Consider the following 13,763-nt stretch of genomic DNA (forward strand, 5'->3'; position numbering starts at 1 on the left):
CAACAAAGGCTTCCTTAGCCCCAAAGGTCAACAGCGTTGAGGTTGGGAGACCCAGTTCTAGGATAAAGCCAAGCATTTAGACAGAATTCTGAATGGTATTCATCACCTCTGTGATGTACTCTGAGCAGGACCTTCAACAATCTCAGGGCTGGGGGTCCATCCTGGGGTCCCTAGAGCCTCAGTTTCACAGTTTTTGCCCCTAACCTCTGCGTGGGTATGTGGATGAGATCCTCGCCAATATTCTCATTGTGCCTGAATATTTCAATGACAAGAATTTGTTTGGTTCATCAACAGTTTACATAAAAGACGTGCTCATGAAAAAGGTACGTGCAGATTAAACGTTAGTCAAACTTTAAGTGTGATTTGAACTTTTGATTTAATGATTACCATCTTCCCTTTAAAAGTCCCCAGCAAGAGCATCATGGTTCATGGCCGGGCTGCACCAGAAGCCCGGGTGACAGCTTCAATTCTGCTTCTCAATAGCTCCACGACGTGGGCAGTGTTTCGCTGTGAACTTCAGTTTGCTCACCCTCACAATGACTTCCCCACCTCCATGGAAAGGCAGCTGCAGAGGTCAAGGGGAGCGTGTATGCCAATAAATACTGTTGAATGAACGGATAAAGGGATGAGTGAGTGCTTAGAAACCCACGGCGGGCGGGCCACACTGAAGTCCCTGAGAACTTCCCAAGCTTTTTGCATGTTTCACTCCATCCTGCCCTGTGCTTAACTGACATGCCATGTGGCAGGACGTAGCATCAGCATACATCACACCTCGTGTGCTCAGGCTTGTCTGCAGTCCACCAATGGGTTATGCTCACCTGTGTGTTGCTGTGGGTCACTGCATACATGATCTCCATCTAGATGCTCAGGTCCTGCTTCCCAGGGACTGAGATACTTGGCCATGGAGGGGAGGGAGCACTTGTCCTCATGAAAGAGGCCTGGTTATCTGTATGGTATGTGGAGAGTGATGGGTAATTTTGGTGTTTTTCTTATTTTCAAAAGCTTCCTTTTTGTTGGCTTTTCATATGCTTATAACCTTAGACCTTTCCATGTGGGATTCAGAATGGCTGCCAATCATGTCATTTCTCAGGGTTGGGGGTGGGGGAAGCGGTGGCTTCATCAGCCATTTGTCACAATGTAATGCTCAGAAGCAGCAGAATGGGAAAATCTTAATTTCCATAGTGATTTCTGGAACTAAACTGATTAAAATAATTCCCTAGGTAGGTCGGAATCTTCCCTTTCAGCCAGAGTGCGTCATGGTGGCGATGGCATTAAATCTGCTTGGATGACTCCGAATGTATGTTGGCACGGCAACATGTCACGGGGCGAGCCGCGAGCGTGGTGGTGGTGGCCGGGCCTGTGTGAAAGGGCCCGGGGCTGCGCTGCACCCGCTGGATGTGCTTCCTGTTAGCCTTTCACAGGCAAGTATTCTAAGCTGAGCTTTTCATTCCTTTTGCAGAGCTGTGGTCAATAGGAGGGCCGCGTCCCGGTCTCCCCAATGCTGAATTTCGCAGGGTCGGTGTGAAGAGTGCAGACTATGTTTTGTGCGGTGCAGTAAAGAGCATTTGAATTTTGTGTGGGGCCTGAAGTGTCGATGAAAAATCGTCAGTTGCCCAGCTGTGCAGCCGATGAATGTCTTTTCTGCGTTTTTTTCTGCATGCGTGCCCGCTCATTTATTCACCCATCCAGGCCTTTGTTCATTCGGTCACAGAGTGGACAAGCTGTATTGAGCACCCACTGTGTGCCAGGCACTGCACTTGTCTCTCTGAAACGTCAGAGATGGCTCCCAGCCTAGAGGGGAGATGGACAGTGAGACGTAGGGAAATTGTTACTGGGCAGCATGGTGAGAAGCATCTCTCTGGCTTTTACTGGAAATGCCCAGAGCAGAGAGGCAGGAGGGGTTAGGGGAGGCTTACAAAGAAGGTGTCCACCTGGCCTGAGGGCAGGCCCAGGGGACAGGGTGTGGGTGACGCCTCCGGACAGCTTCTGGATTGCTGTCTCTCATAAGTGAACGCTTTAAGGAAACGTGGAGGCACCTGAGAGGTGTCCATTAATGAATAATGAGGTTATTAATCATTGTGTGATGGGAGCTTAATTCTAGGTGGGAATCCAAGGTTATAATGGCGACCTCTACCCCGAGGGCAGCTATGAGGCTTGAGGACAAGCACGTGGGGGTGGACAAGGAGACTGTGGGGCATCAGCACTCCGCTCTCACAGGCTGTAGAAGGTTCTGCTGGGCCTGTGTTCCCAAAAGGACTGGGCAGTTCTGACCACCTTTCCTTGTTCTGCTCTGTGACGCCCGCTGCGGGCTGACCTGGCGGGTGTGTGCAGCAGTTCACAGAGGCGGCAGAGAGAAACTGAGGGACCTTACGACTTTGATTAAATTTAGCTTTAAATTCTAGCTCTAGAAATCATAACTCTCTCTACCCCTCAGAGACCTAGCCTTTCCCGGGATAACCAGCAACCACCGAGGCAGCAGAAGACAGCACCAGACCTGACTAATGTCCCAGGTCAGGCCCTCTGCAGGCTAACGACCACATCTTCACCTGAGTTCTGTTCCAGCTCCTGAGCCCTCAGGTGGAACGACCCTCTGGTTACTTTCCCACAAAACCAGACAGAAGGTCCTGGGAGCAGACCTCAGAGTGTCTTCAGACTTGAAGAAATGACTCATACCCCCTCACCTCCCACAATCAGCTCCCAGCACCCCCTGGACCCTTCACCCTGGAGCCTGGTGACTTTGCCTACAGAATCCGTCCCCTACGCGCCATCGGAGCTCGGGCTTTGGCGCATCGTTCTGCCCGGTAACAGGAGAGACCGCATGTGAAACGCTGGGGTCTCCAGTCTCACCCAGCCGGCCATGACTCATCACTTCCATCACGTTCTCTCCTCCCTCCACACGCAGGAGTCTTTCATCGTCTACTACAGTGGTTGGCAAACTGCGGCTCGCGAGCCACATGCGGCTCTTTGGCCCCTTGAGTGTGGCTCTTCCACAAAATACCACGGCCTGGGCGAGTCTATTTTGAAGAAGTGGCCTTAGAAGTAGTTTAAGTTTAAAAAATTTGGCTCTCAAAAGAAATTTCAATCGTATTGTTGATATTTGGCTCTGTTGACTAATGCGTTTGCCGACCACTGGTCTACTACATGCAAACTCAAGTCAGACCCTGCCAGGGGTGGCAGAGGGAGCCCAGCACCCATGAGCCTCTGCTTCCATTTCCCCACAGGTCACACTTAGTTTTGTATCTGGAGGGGGAGGGTAGTCCTGACTGTGAAGTAGGGTGGGCTATGGGGTCTAAGATCCTTCTTTCCACTGGTGGTGCCTGGCCATAGAGCCTGTCCTACCAGGTAACCTTGGCCTCTGGCCTCAGGTCAGCCACCCTCTTCCGAGTCCCACAGGCCATGGAGGTGGCTGCTCCCTCCCTGGTGCTGGTCCCTGGACCCCCTCATTGTCCCCGATGGCATTTCAGCACCTCTTATCGAGGCCCCACACTGCTTTCTCTCTGCATAACCACTGATGGGCTCCTTGTTCCTGGCTGGACTCAGCCCTTTCCTTGAATTTGACAGTCTCATAGGGACGTTCTCAACTCCCACCCATCACTCCCACTGCTTTACGCTTGGTATTTTTTCTTTTTAATAAATTCCAGTACTTGTCACTGGCGTGTGTAAAGGTCCACGTTATTCCCCATGCTGCCCATGTAGAATCCTGTGGCCCACAATGCCTCTTCATTAGCAGTCAGGGCTCACGTCCTGCTCGATGGGGACAGAAAGCAGCGGCGTAGACAGAAGGCCCCTGCTCTCCAGGCAGCCTGCTGGACGCACGCTGGAGGAGGAGACACACCCGGGAGGGTGGGTGACTCAGGGAGGAGGAATCCACAGGGCAGGCCCCAGTGGTCAGTGAGTAATTAGGTGTGGTCACTGGTCGCCTGCCCCGCAGCTGACTTAAGTCATCGTTTTGGATTTTCTGCTCAGCTCACTGTGCAAACCCTGCACATTTGTCAATGGTTCTAGTCCACGCTGGGTAAAACAAACCATGAGCTGACCGGCCTCATCCTCACCCTGGGGATGACCAAACCTAGGAGCCCCGGCTGGCTCCTCGAAGGTTACACAGTTCTGTGGGGTTGTGAGGTGTTCAACTCTGGGGCTGCGGGCACAGCACTTGCTTTCTGGGGAAGAACAGACATAATGAGGGCAGTGTCTTGGCTGAGGCTGTCCCGAGAGTGCTGGGGAGATGGATTTTGGCCAAGTTAAGCTCTGAGCTGCAGGCACCTAAATACCTGCACTAGGGTGGAGGATGGAGGATGGAGGGAAGCCCGTCCTCTGCGTCCTGGCGGCATCTCTCCGTCTCTCTGGGGCCCGGCATCTCTCCATCTCTCTGGGGCCCGCCCAGACATTGCCCCGGAGTGCTCCTGAGAAAGGGCCTCTGTGTCACAGGTGTGAGACCAGCTGCCTCACCTGCTGGGAGCTTCACGGCATAGAGTGCATCTGAGGCCCCAGCATGCTAGGCAGAGATGCCCTTTAGCTTTGCTGTCTGTGGAGCCCTTTTTTTCTAGAACATGAATTTCTGGCCTGCTGGGCTGGTTCAGCCTGCAGGGCTAACACTGACCAGGGCAGGGTTTCCAAGCCTGGCCATGAGGAGGCATTCGGGGGCGGGGGGTGTGGGGTGTGAGGGGGGAGGTTGATACACACATTCCTGGGGTTCACCTGTGCATGTCTTGGTTTAGGAGCTCTAGGGTGGACTCCATGACCCATACTTCTAAAAACTTCTCAGGTGATTCTGATTATCCCTCGGGTTTGTATGTGGACTGACGTGCCCACAGAAGCTTTTTTTTTTTTTTTTTTTTTTGGCCTTTTAAGTCTGAGCATCCCCAAGGCAAATGGAAGAGAGAGGCCAAAGGTGGCACAAATCTGTCTAGACCACCCTGTGGGTGGGAGCCAGGCTGGGCAGGCTTCCTGTGACTGCCATGGGGTTAAGCTTGGCTGCACAGAGGAATCCGAAAATCAGATGAATAAATTATGTTTCATAACTGACTGACCTTATCTCATCTTCAAATTAAGTTTCAAGGTTGTTAAAATGCATCCAAACCTTGCTCAGCTCGCTGAGTACTTCCTTGTAGAGAAAATTCAGGGGGGTTACTAATACTTTGCATATAAAAATTAGTTTTCCCTCCCCACCCTGCTTTCACTGTGCCTCAGGGGTTTTAAACAGCAGACAACTGAGAACGGGGTGTGGTTGGCGACTCGGAGGTCATAGGTGAGACAGAGCCCGCAAACCAGGTACCAAAAGCCTCATGCTTTGGGCTCTAGTCTGGCTTTTACTCGCCATCGAGCTCAGGGTGATTTGGGGAAAGTTATACAAGATCTCAGCGCGTTGGGTCCCACAACTACACTGCGGGAATACTGCTGGGATCTGCCTCATGGACTTGTTTTGAGAATTATATCCCAGAGAGGGTACAAACTGTACAGCAAAATGCCGGATATGTGGATGCACTCCTGGTAGGGTGGGGACAGTCAGCAGATGTTAATTGTCCCTCTGGGCTTTTGCAGTGCTGTGCCCTGACTCCCTTTACCTCCTGTCCCCCAAATAGACGGGAGCCCTGAACCAGGGACCAAAATGTCTCTGCACCCCGGTGCCCAGCACGGCGCCTGGCTCTGCACGTAGCTGTCGGATAAATAAATGAACAAGAGCCAGAGCTGTTAACTCTAAGCCCAAGCTCGTCACACTACATTATGCTGCATTTAGAAGGAACGTAGGTGCATTCAGAAATGGTCACAGATCGGGGGCTGGAGTCCACACGTGCTCATCTGGCAGGAGGTGCCCTTGGACCTGGTCTTCCCATCATGTCCAATGCTTTTCTGCTGAGAGACCTGAAAACAAACATACTGAATAGAATGAGGATTTTCTTTCCCGTGTATGAAGGAAGAAGAAGAAATATCTCCACGTGCTTTGACTTGTAACGTTGTAGCAGGCCACCCAATGAAAAAAAGAATGCGAGAAAGCTCCTGTGTTCTTGGTGTGCGAAAGCAGGAGGTCCTTGCAGTGGGGCCTGAGCTGTGGGTGTGTTGGCAGCTCCAGCTGTGATCGCCACACACAGCCTCTGAAGACCATGGTTTGGGTGGCCACCAGGTCCCCAAGCAGAGCCCAACTGCGACCTGAGGTCTGAGCGAGCGAGAGGGGGAAACACCAGCCCATGTGCTCCGGGCTGGGCTGCGCCTCTCACAAACACCGTCTCTTTAATCCTGCCCTGGGCTCTGGAGGGCGGTGCTTTTATCACTTCTCTCTCATGCATAAAAGGACTGGCACATGGTAAATAAGGGGATGAGGCCTGACTTTGAATCTAAGACCACTTAGGCCTGCGGCCACCCCCTGGACATGTCCCCAGAAAGAAATCAGTCTGGGCAGCTGACATCAGGGAGCCCGTGGGCATGCTCAGACAGGCAGTCAGCTGTCCAGAGCAAGCCTCGCCCTGCCAGAAATCCAAACCCAATGTACAAAAGGATTTTATCTTTTCTTCTCTCTTTTTAGAGCAGTGGTTTTGAGCATAAGACCTCGAGTCTTTGGTTTCAAGAACAGAAACACCTGATGGAATATAGTTTTATTTTATAGAATTTACCAAACTCACAGGTTATGCAAAGGCCAAACTAGATTGCAGAGGCCAGGAGTATTATCTGAAAACAGAGAATCAGGCCTGTGGGGTCTCACCCAAAGGGAAGAGCAAAAGCAGAGGTGGCTTCAAAACCTAGCAAAGGACACCAATGTTGACTTCAAGGTTCATTTCTCCTTCCTTTCTGTTAGCTAGATACGCTCTCCTAAGATTAACTTACGGTTGTGAAACGGACAATTCTTTCTTTTTCCTGAAACTATGTAGAAACGTTGATCGCCGCATGCAGAGAGAGAAAGTGAACTCTCGGGCTGGGCCGCTGCCGTGAGGAGACAGTGCCCTTCGAAGGCTGGGAATCCCACACCATGGGGCTTGTTTTCAGTGTGAGAGCCTGAAATTGGATATGGTTTTTAGGGGAGGCCAATTGGAGGCTGTGCTATGTCGTGCGGCTCTTTTACGGAGAGGAGGCCAAGCTTCTGCTGCATGTCTAATTACAAAGCACGGTTTCGCTCTAACCCAGGGTCATCTCTGTAATGGCCATCTGCTTATGCGCGGGGCCTACTTTTGGTGACTTGATCTAGAAAATACCCATAGACTTGAGTGCTCAGCAAACAGTGTTTGCTTTTATGTCTCTCTGAGGTTGGCATCTCATTCAATCCTGTTCCAAGAGAGCCGCCTCCACACCTCTGTGGCTCCAGGGCCTGGGGCGGTGCTTGGCACCACAGCAGGCCTGGCAGAGGCTCTTCGACTTAATGAGTGATTGGGGGTGTCCAGGCTCTTTCTGGTGACACTTCCGTCAATTGGGGAACATGCCGACAGGTGGACCCACTTTGATTTTAATTCGGCTCCAAGAAACTGGCCGAGGAGGCTGGGGAGATATAGACCACTAGGGTCGGGTCTGGCTTTGGGCCAGACGAAGTGTGTGCCACATCACCTTCGGTCCTGTCCCTCTGAGTGTCCCGGCTGCAGGGTGTGCCAAATGCTACCCCTGGACCCGGCTCACTGATCCTGCCAACTCAGATCTGTGAAGCCAGGGTCTCAGTGGGTCAGACCTTCATTCTGAATTTCCCTGGGGTGTCTCCCAAACTCACAGTCTGGCTCAGGAAGCAGGAACTGCCTGTCCCCCAAAGCTGGCTTCTTCTGCCTGCCACGTGCTCACCGCTTTCTTTTTCTAGCACATTCAGGTTCAGAGATGGCACAGGGCTGAGGAATCAGACACACCTAGATTCGAATTCACCCTCTGGACTAGGCCTCTCAGCCTGGATTCTCTCCCCTAAAACATGGACTGCCTACTAGTATCCTTCTCAAAGTGTGTGGTCAGTGTTCGTTGCGACAATTCTGTGACAATCCCGACCACATAGCTGGACAGGGAACACCTGCCTGTCCGTGCTGGCTTCCTTCCCCGTCACCTGTCTGCCTTCTTTTCCAACCTTGCTCCAATGTTTGACCTTATAGTGAAGGGACAATCGAGAGGATGTGTGACAGCAGGCTTGGACAAAGCCAGCAAAGCCCTGCACCCACAGAGGACCCCGCACGCAGGAGGGGCTCTGAGGATGGTTATCAGATGAATCGATGGATTAGTTCAGTTTCCCTGATGGCGAGCTTGGCAGATGTAACTCACTTGGATGCCGCCCATTGCTCTGCAGTCTTCTTGATGCTCTTAAAAAAATTCCTTCCATGTCATCACTCTTCTTTTTTTTTTTCCAAATTTTTATTAAGGTATTATATGTGTACATATCTTACCATTGCCCCCCCCCCCCACCCCACTCCCATACATGCCCTCACCCCCCAATGTTTTGCATCCGTTGGTTACTCTTATATGCATGCATACAAGTCCTTCAGTTGATGTCTTATTTCCCCCACCTCTCCCTAACCTTACCGCTGTAATTAGACAGTCTGTCATCACTCTTCTTACACAGATTTACGGGGGTTGTTCATTCTTAACATTGCAAATGCAAATGTCCTTTCCATGTCTATAGCCCTCTGAGGTTAATTTCTAAAACCCCACCCTGTGGTTGCATGCATAATTTTTGAGGAATTTACATATTTCTAAAACTTGGTAACAGTGGGGAAAACAAAAAAACAAATATTCGGCCCCACCTATGATGAGTCAATTCACATAACCCTCTGTCTTCGCCAGGGCCTGAGTAAGGAATGACCAGGCAGCATTCCCTACGGCCAATGGATTTGCGGACCATCACCGAGGCAAAGGTTTGGGGCTCCAGCTTGTCTTAAGGGCCCGGAGGGCTTCCTGGAAGAGGTGGAATTCTTCTTGGCACCTTAATCAGAATTTACTGTGCAAGCTCCATTGGGGCAGCTATCCACACTGTCCCTGAGCACCCAGCCCCTCGACGCTCCCCTGCTTGTGTTATAATCTCAGGTGTGGCAGAGAAGGGACCACAAAGATTAGGAGCCACATCCACCTGGGAGCACCTAACACGAGAATGGGTTTGGGTTTGCTTCACTTGTGTGTTCTCCAACCACGACTGCGTATTTCACCTGAAAGGAGTAGGGTAGTGGAACCATTAAACAGGAGACCATCCTGCTATCCCAGGGAGTTCAGACCCTCACACAGTGCCCACAACACAGGAGGAGCCATAAATACTTGCTCAGTGAGGGAGGGAATGAACGAGATCCACTCCCTCGAGGGAACATGGAGACTTCACTTACTCAGCCCCAGCTGATTGATTTATGTGCTTACATGAAACTCATAAATGTGGCCAGGACTCACCACATGGACCCTCAGGGCAGGCGGGTTTGGAGAGCAACTATCTGTGGGTTCCTTAATGAAAACCAAACAACAGAAATCGAGCCAGGACTTACCAGCGACAGCCCGGGGAGCAGACTCCTCTGTAATTACCTGCAGTGCGTCTGCGGGGAGCAGCAGCTGCTGGGGGCCAAGCCCTGGACAGACCTGTAAGTAACACCAGTCAGCAGCAAACGCTGGCTGTCAATGCCGTGCCTGCCCTCCGTGCCTGCCCTCGTCCCGGCAGCCTCATGACAGGGATGTGGCTCCAGGGGAGCGATGGGGAGGCTTCCAACTAACCTCAGACTGGCCTCCCTGCCCCCACCCCCACCCCAGCACCTGGCATTCACTCTCAGAAGAGGTCAACATGAAACGTTATTTGGAAAGGTTTCCTTTTCCTACGGAGAACAAAACTCACAACCTAGAGGTACTTACTTTTGTCTAGCTCTGCAACTCTTGAAAGACTGTGGCTGTGCGACCAAACACTCTGGCTCCAATGACTCCATTCATCAGCCCTGCCCTCCACGGGGGCTCGAGAATTGATTTTTACCAGCGGGAGCCAGAGGCGGGAGTTGGGTGTTGCTATAGTCAGAGAAACCTCACGGGCTGTTTGGCTAGAGAGAAATATTGCTGTTTCGGTCACCCGTGTTCCCTGACAGGCCTGTTCCCTCCGAAAACGTTGCCTGGGTACACTCATTTTACTAACATAACACCCAAACTTCAAGAGGTAAGGCCAACTTCACAGATTTTGAAAAAAAAAAAAAGTTGTTTTTCAAAATCCCAAATGACACATCAAAACTATTACATTAATATAAGCACTCCTTTCTGAGATGACAGTATTTAATAAGGGTTCCCTGAATAACTCTTTCACCAATTAGGTTTGAATAGATGGAAAAACCCTGAGAGCACTAGGGATTAGGTATGAAAAATGCACAGACCACAAAGACCCTTCTCTCCCGTGCCACAGCTGCCTGGGATGGAGACTGGAGACGGGGAGCCACGTGGCCCCAACATGGGCAGCCGGAGTTGCCACCAGCAGAGACCTCGGCCGGCCTGGATGTAGGGTGAGCACATAGCTCTTCTCCGTCCAGGAGACATGCTGTGTAAGCTAGGTTTTCATTAATCCTGTGAGCTTGAGCATTTGAAGAGCCACAGCCGGTCTCCTCCTTATAACTGGAGCTTGATGATGCCTGGTCCCCGGTGTCTGGGAGGCAGACCCTTGCGTGTGAGCCCTGATGCTCAGGCCCTGGCCGAGCTGCCTGCTGTCTCACACCACCACCCACCAGTCCTTTCAGGTGGGTATCTTTCCCACATCATTTTCCTTCTACACTTACAGTTCTTCTGTGTGCCTCTTTCCAAGACAATTCCTTTTTCCTCTTGATCTAAACATTCACCATGGCGAACATTTTCCAGACCTTGGAGAAGAAGGGGGCGTTTAGATGATTTTACTTTGCTCTGGGTCAGCGGTGTTCAGGGGACAACATTGCGTAGTGGCCGAGGGTTGAATGGGGAGTTCAGGGGTCGGGGCTGGGCCTCTGTCAGCCTGGAGACCGCTTCCCACTTCATTTTCTGTCATATGCATGGAGGGAACAGCTACCCTATCTAAAGATCTAAAAAATGTATTGGGGATGGGGGAGTGGGGGCTGAGCACGGCATGGAGGGAAACTGCAAAGTTTCCAAAAATGCATTTGTCATCAAGAAAACCAGCGAGAAATTTAGCAGATGAAGCGAGGGTGGTTAAATATCTGTCTCCAGACACAGCAACTCCTTTAGGGGCTGCTTTATGGAATATCTGCGGCTTAATAAGGCCCAGGAGATGGCAAATGGCTGGTTACAGAATTTAATTAATCAACAGGCATCATCTGCCCCTGGAGGCATTTCTTTAAAACGTTGGGATCAGGGCCTGATGATGAGATAATGCGCCATGAAGACGCCACGCCTGCAACTTCTCTCTCGTGCTTCTCTTCAGCACGTCTGGGATGCTTTAGAGATTCCAGCAGGCTGCGTGCACACGACAGGAGCACAAGGTACTCGAAGGGCACGGTGACCTCTGTCAAATGTTAGGGAACTGCCAGGGGTCACAACTTTGCACAACTTGTACCTATAAGTACATCCAGGCGCTGCCCAACCATCTCTGGCCAGGGGCCAATTTCCCTCGGGAGAAGTGTAGTGTAGTGGAGAGAGATCCTAGTGATTTTGACCACTTCTTTGCCTCCAGCTTGGTCTCGGACCTCATGGCCAGCTCTCCGGGTTCACCTTGGTTCCCTCTGGCCTCGCCATCCCTCATCATTTGCACTGCAAGGTAGATCAATAGGGTAGCCAAGAGCACCTGTGGTTACTTGAATTTAAATGAAGGAAAATAAAATTCAGTTTGTCAGTGGCACCTCATTTGAAGTGTTCAGCAGCCACGTGGGGCTGGTGGCTTTCCCACAGGACGGGGTAGGTTTTTCACCGCAGAGGGTCCAACGAGTAGCACTGCTCACAGCATCCACATGGACTCTCCACAGCCTGGGACCTGACAAAGAGCCCCATCCCGTCCCACACCAGGCTGCTTGTTGCTGGAGAAGTCATAGGACCACATAGACTGGTGCCACCAAGCACATGGCTTTCCATCTAGGCGGGTCTCCAGGCACGTGGCAACCACGTCCTGCTTCAGAACCCTTCCTCTCCCTTTCCTGCCAAATGTGCCCGGCTCTCCTCTGGCTCCGGAAACTCCTCTAGCTCCTACCCCTGACTCGAGGCAGAGGTCCTTGCCTGTCACACCTGGGAAATCGGTGGAAGGAGGACACAACCTCCATTTCCTTTCCAGCATCCACACCACACACCCTGGAAGCCTTACTCCTCTCCTCTGGCTCCTGACCCTGCAGCCGCTCGGGGACTTGGTCACTCTTCTTTCTAGATGTGGGGTTAGTCCGTGTACCCTGGATTGGTTTCCTAGGTGGCCACAACAGGGCGGCACACACTGGTACTGCATATCCACAGACGTTTATCATCTCAAAGTTCTGAAGACTAAAGGTCTGAAATCAAGGTGCCCTCAGGGCTGAAGCTCTGGGGAGACTCAGTCCCATGCCTTTCTCTTGGCTTCAATCCTTGGACTCAAACCCAGGCATTCCCTGTCCTCCTTTACACGGCGCTCTCCCCGTGCCTGGCTTCATACAGCTGTCTTTTAGGACTCCTGTCACATGGACCAGGGCTCACTCTGCGCCAGCACGACCTCACCTACACTCATTACTGCAACCATCCTGCTCAAAGGTCACATTCTGAGGTTCCAGGAATAGGGCCTCAACATACCTTTTTGGGGAAGACACAATTTACCCAAACGTCCTCCAAATTCATGATTCCCTTTGCTCTGTGCCCCTGGGCATGACCCCTAGGCCTGTCGCTGCCACTGCCTTCTTGTTGGATCCCTGGGAGGAGAGAGGCATCAGGCCTGTCTTTCCATCCCTCCTGCAATGACACATTCTCAACAGCACGTGGCCCTTCAGGCACAATTCCTGTTGGGCACCTTCCCTTCCACGGTTCCCATTGTTGCCTGTCGTGGGCATCACTGTTTCTTTCTCTCTTCTGTTCAGGTCTGGATGTTAATGACTTTGACCTCCGAGTCTCAGCACCCCTGTTAGTTCCCTGAATGTGGCCTCCACCATCCCCACGGAGTGTGCGTTTTCTGCTGGATGCCCCACCTTTCAGCTGTGCGCTGCATCCCCTCGTCCCAGACACTGCCTTGGGCTTCTCTCTAAACTCTTCAATATACACTTTATCAAAACCAAAACAAAACGACATCTAAAACTCTTCCCTGGATGCATGGTCTCCTCCACACGGCTGCCCCTCTTATTTTTCCCTTACCCCAGCCCCCCAAAGGCTCTGTTTCCTCTTGCTGTGTGAGCTGCTTCGCATCGGCTCTGTCCAGCCACACAGTCCACTTTGTCCTGTGGCTTTTTGCTGGTGAATGGCCACACCGAATGCTGCCTCCCTGGGCGCGTCTACTCGACACGGTGCTTCCCTGCAGGCTGCCTTCTGCTTTGTAGCTCTCCTCTGTCCTTCTCCATTGCTTTATCACTTCTTTGCTCCCCACTTTATCCCATGTTCCTTCAGAATTCCTTGGTTACCCTGCTCGGGCCACCATAGAACAGTACTACCGGCTGGAGCCTTAAACAATAGACATTCATCTCCTCACAGCTCTGGAGGCTGGAAGTCCAATCACGGTGCTGGCAGGGCTGGCTTTGCTGAGGCTGCTCTCCTTGACTTTCCACTATGTCCTCACACCGTGCCATGCCCACCTGGTGTCCCTATGCCTGTGCACATTCCTCTCTCATAAGGACACTGGTCAGGTTGGATTCCACTCAAATCTCTTTATTTTAACTGAATCACCTCTTCAAAGACTCTGTCTCCAAATATGATTCCATCCTGAGGTGCTGGGGATA

Source organism: Plecotus auritus, assembly GCF_963455305.1.
Source record: "Plecotus auritus genome assembly, chromosome: 5".
In the NCBI taxonomy this organism is placed as follows: Eukaryota; Metazoa; Chordata; class Mammalia; order Chiroptera; family Vespertilionidae; genus Plecotus; species Plecotus auritus.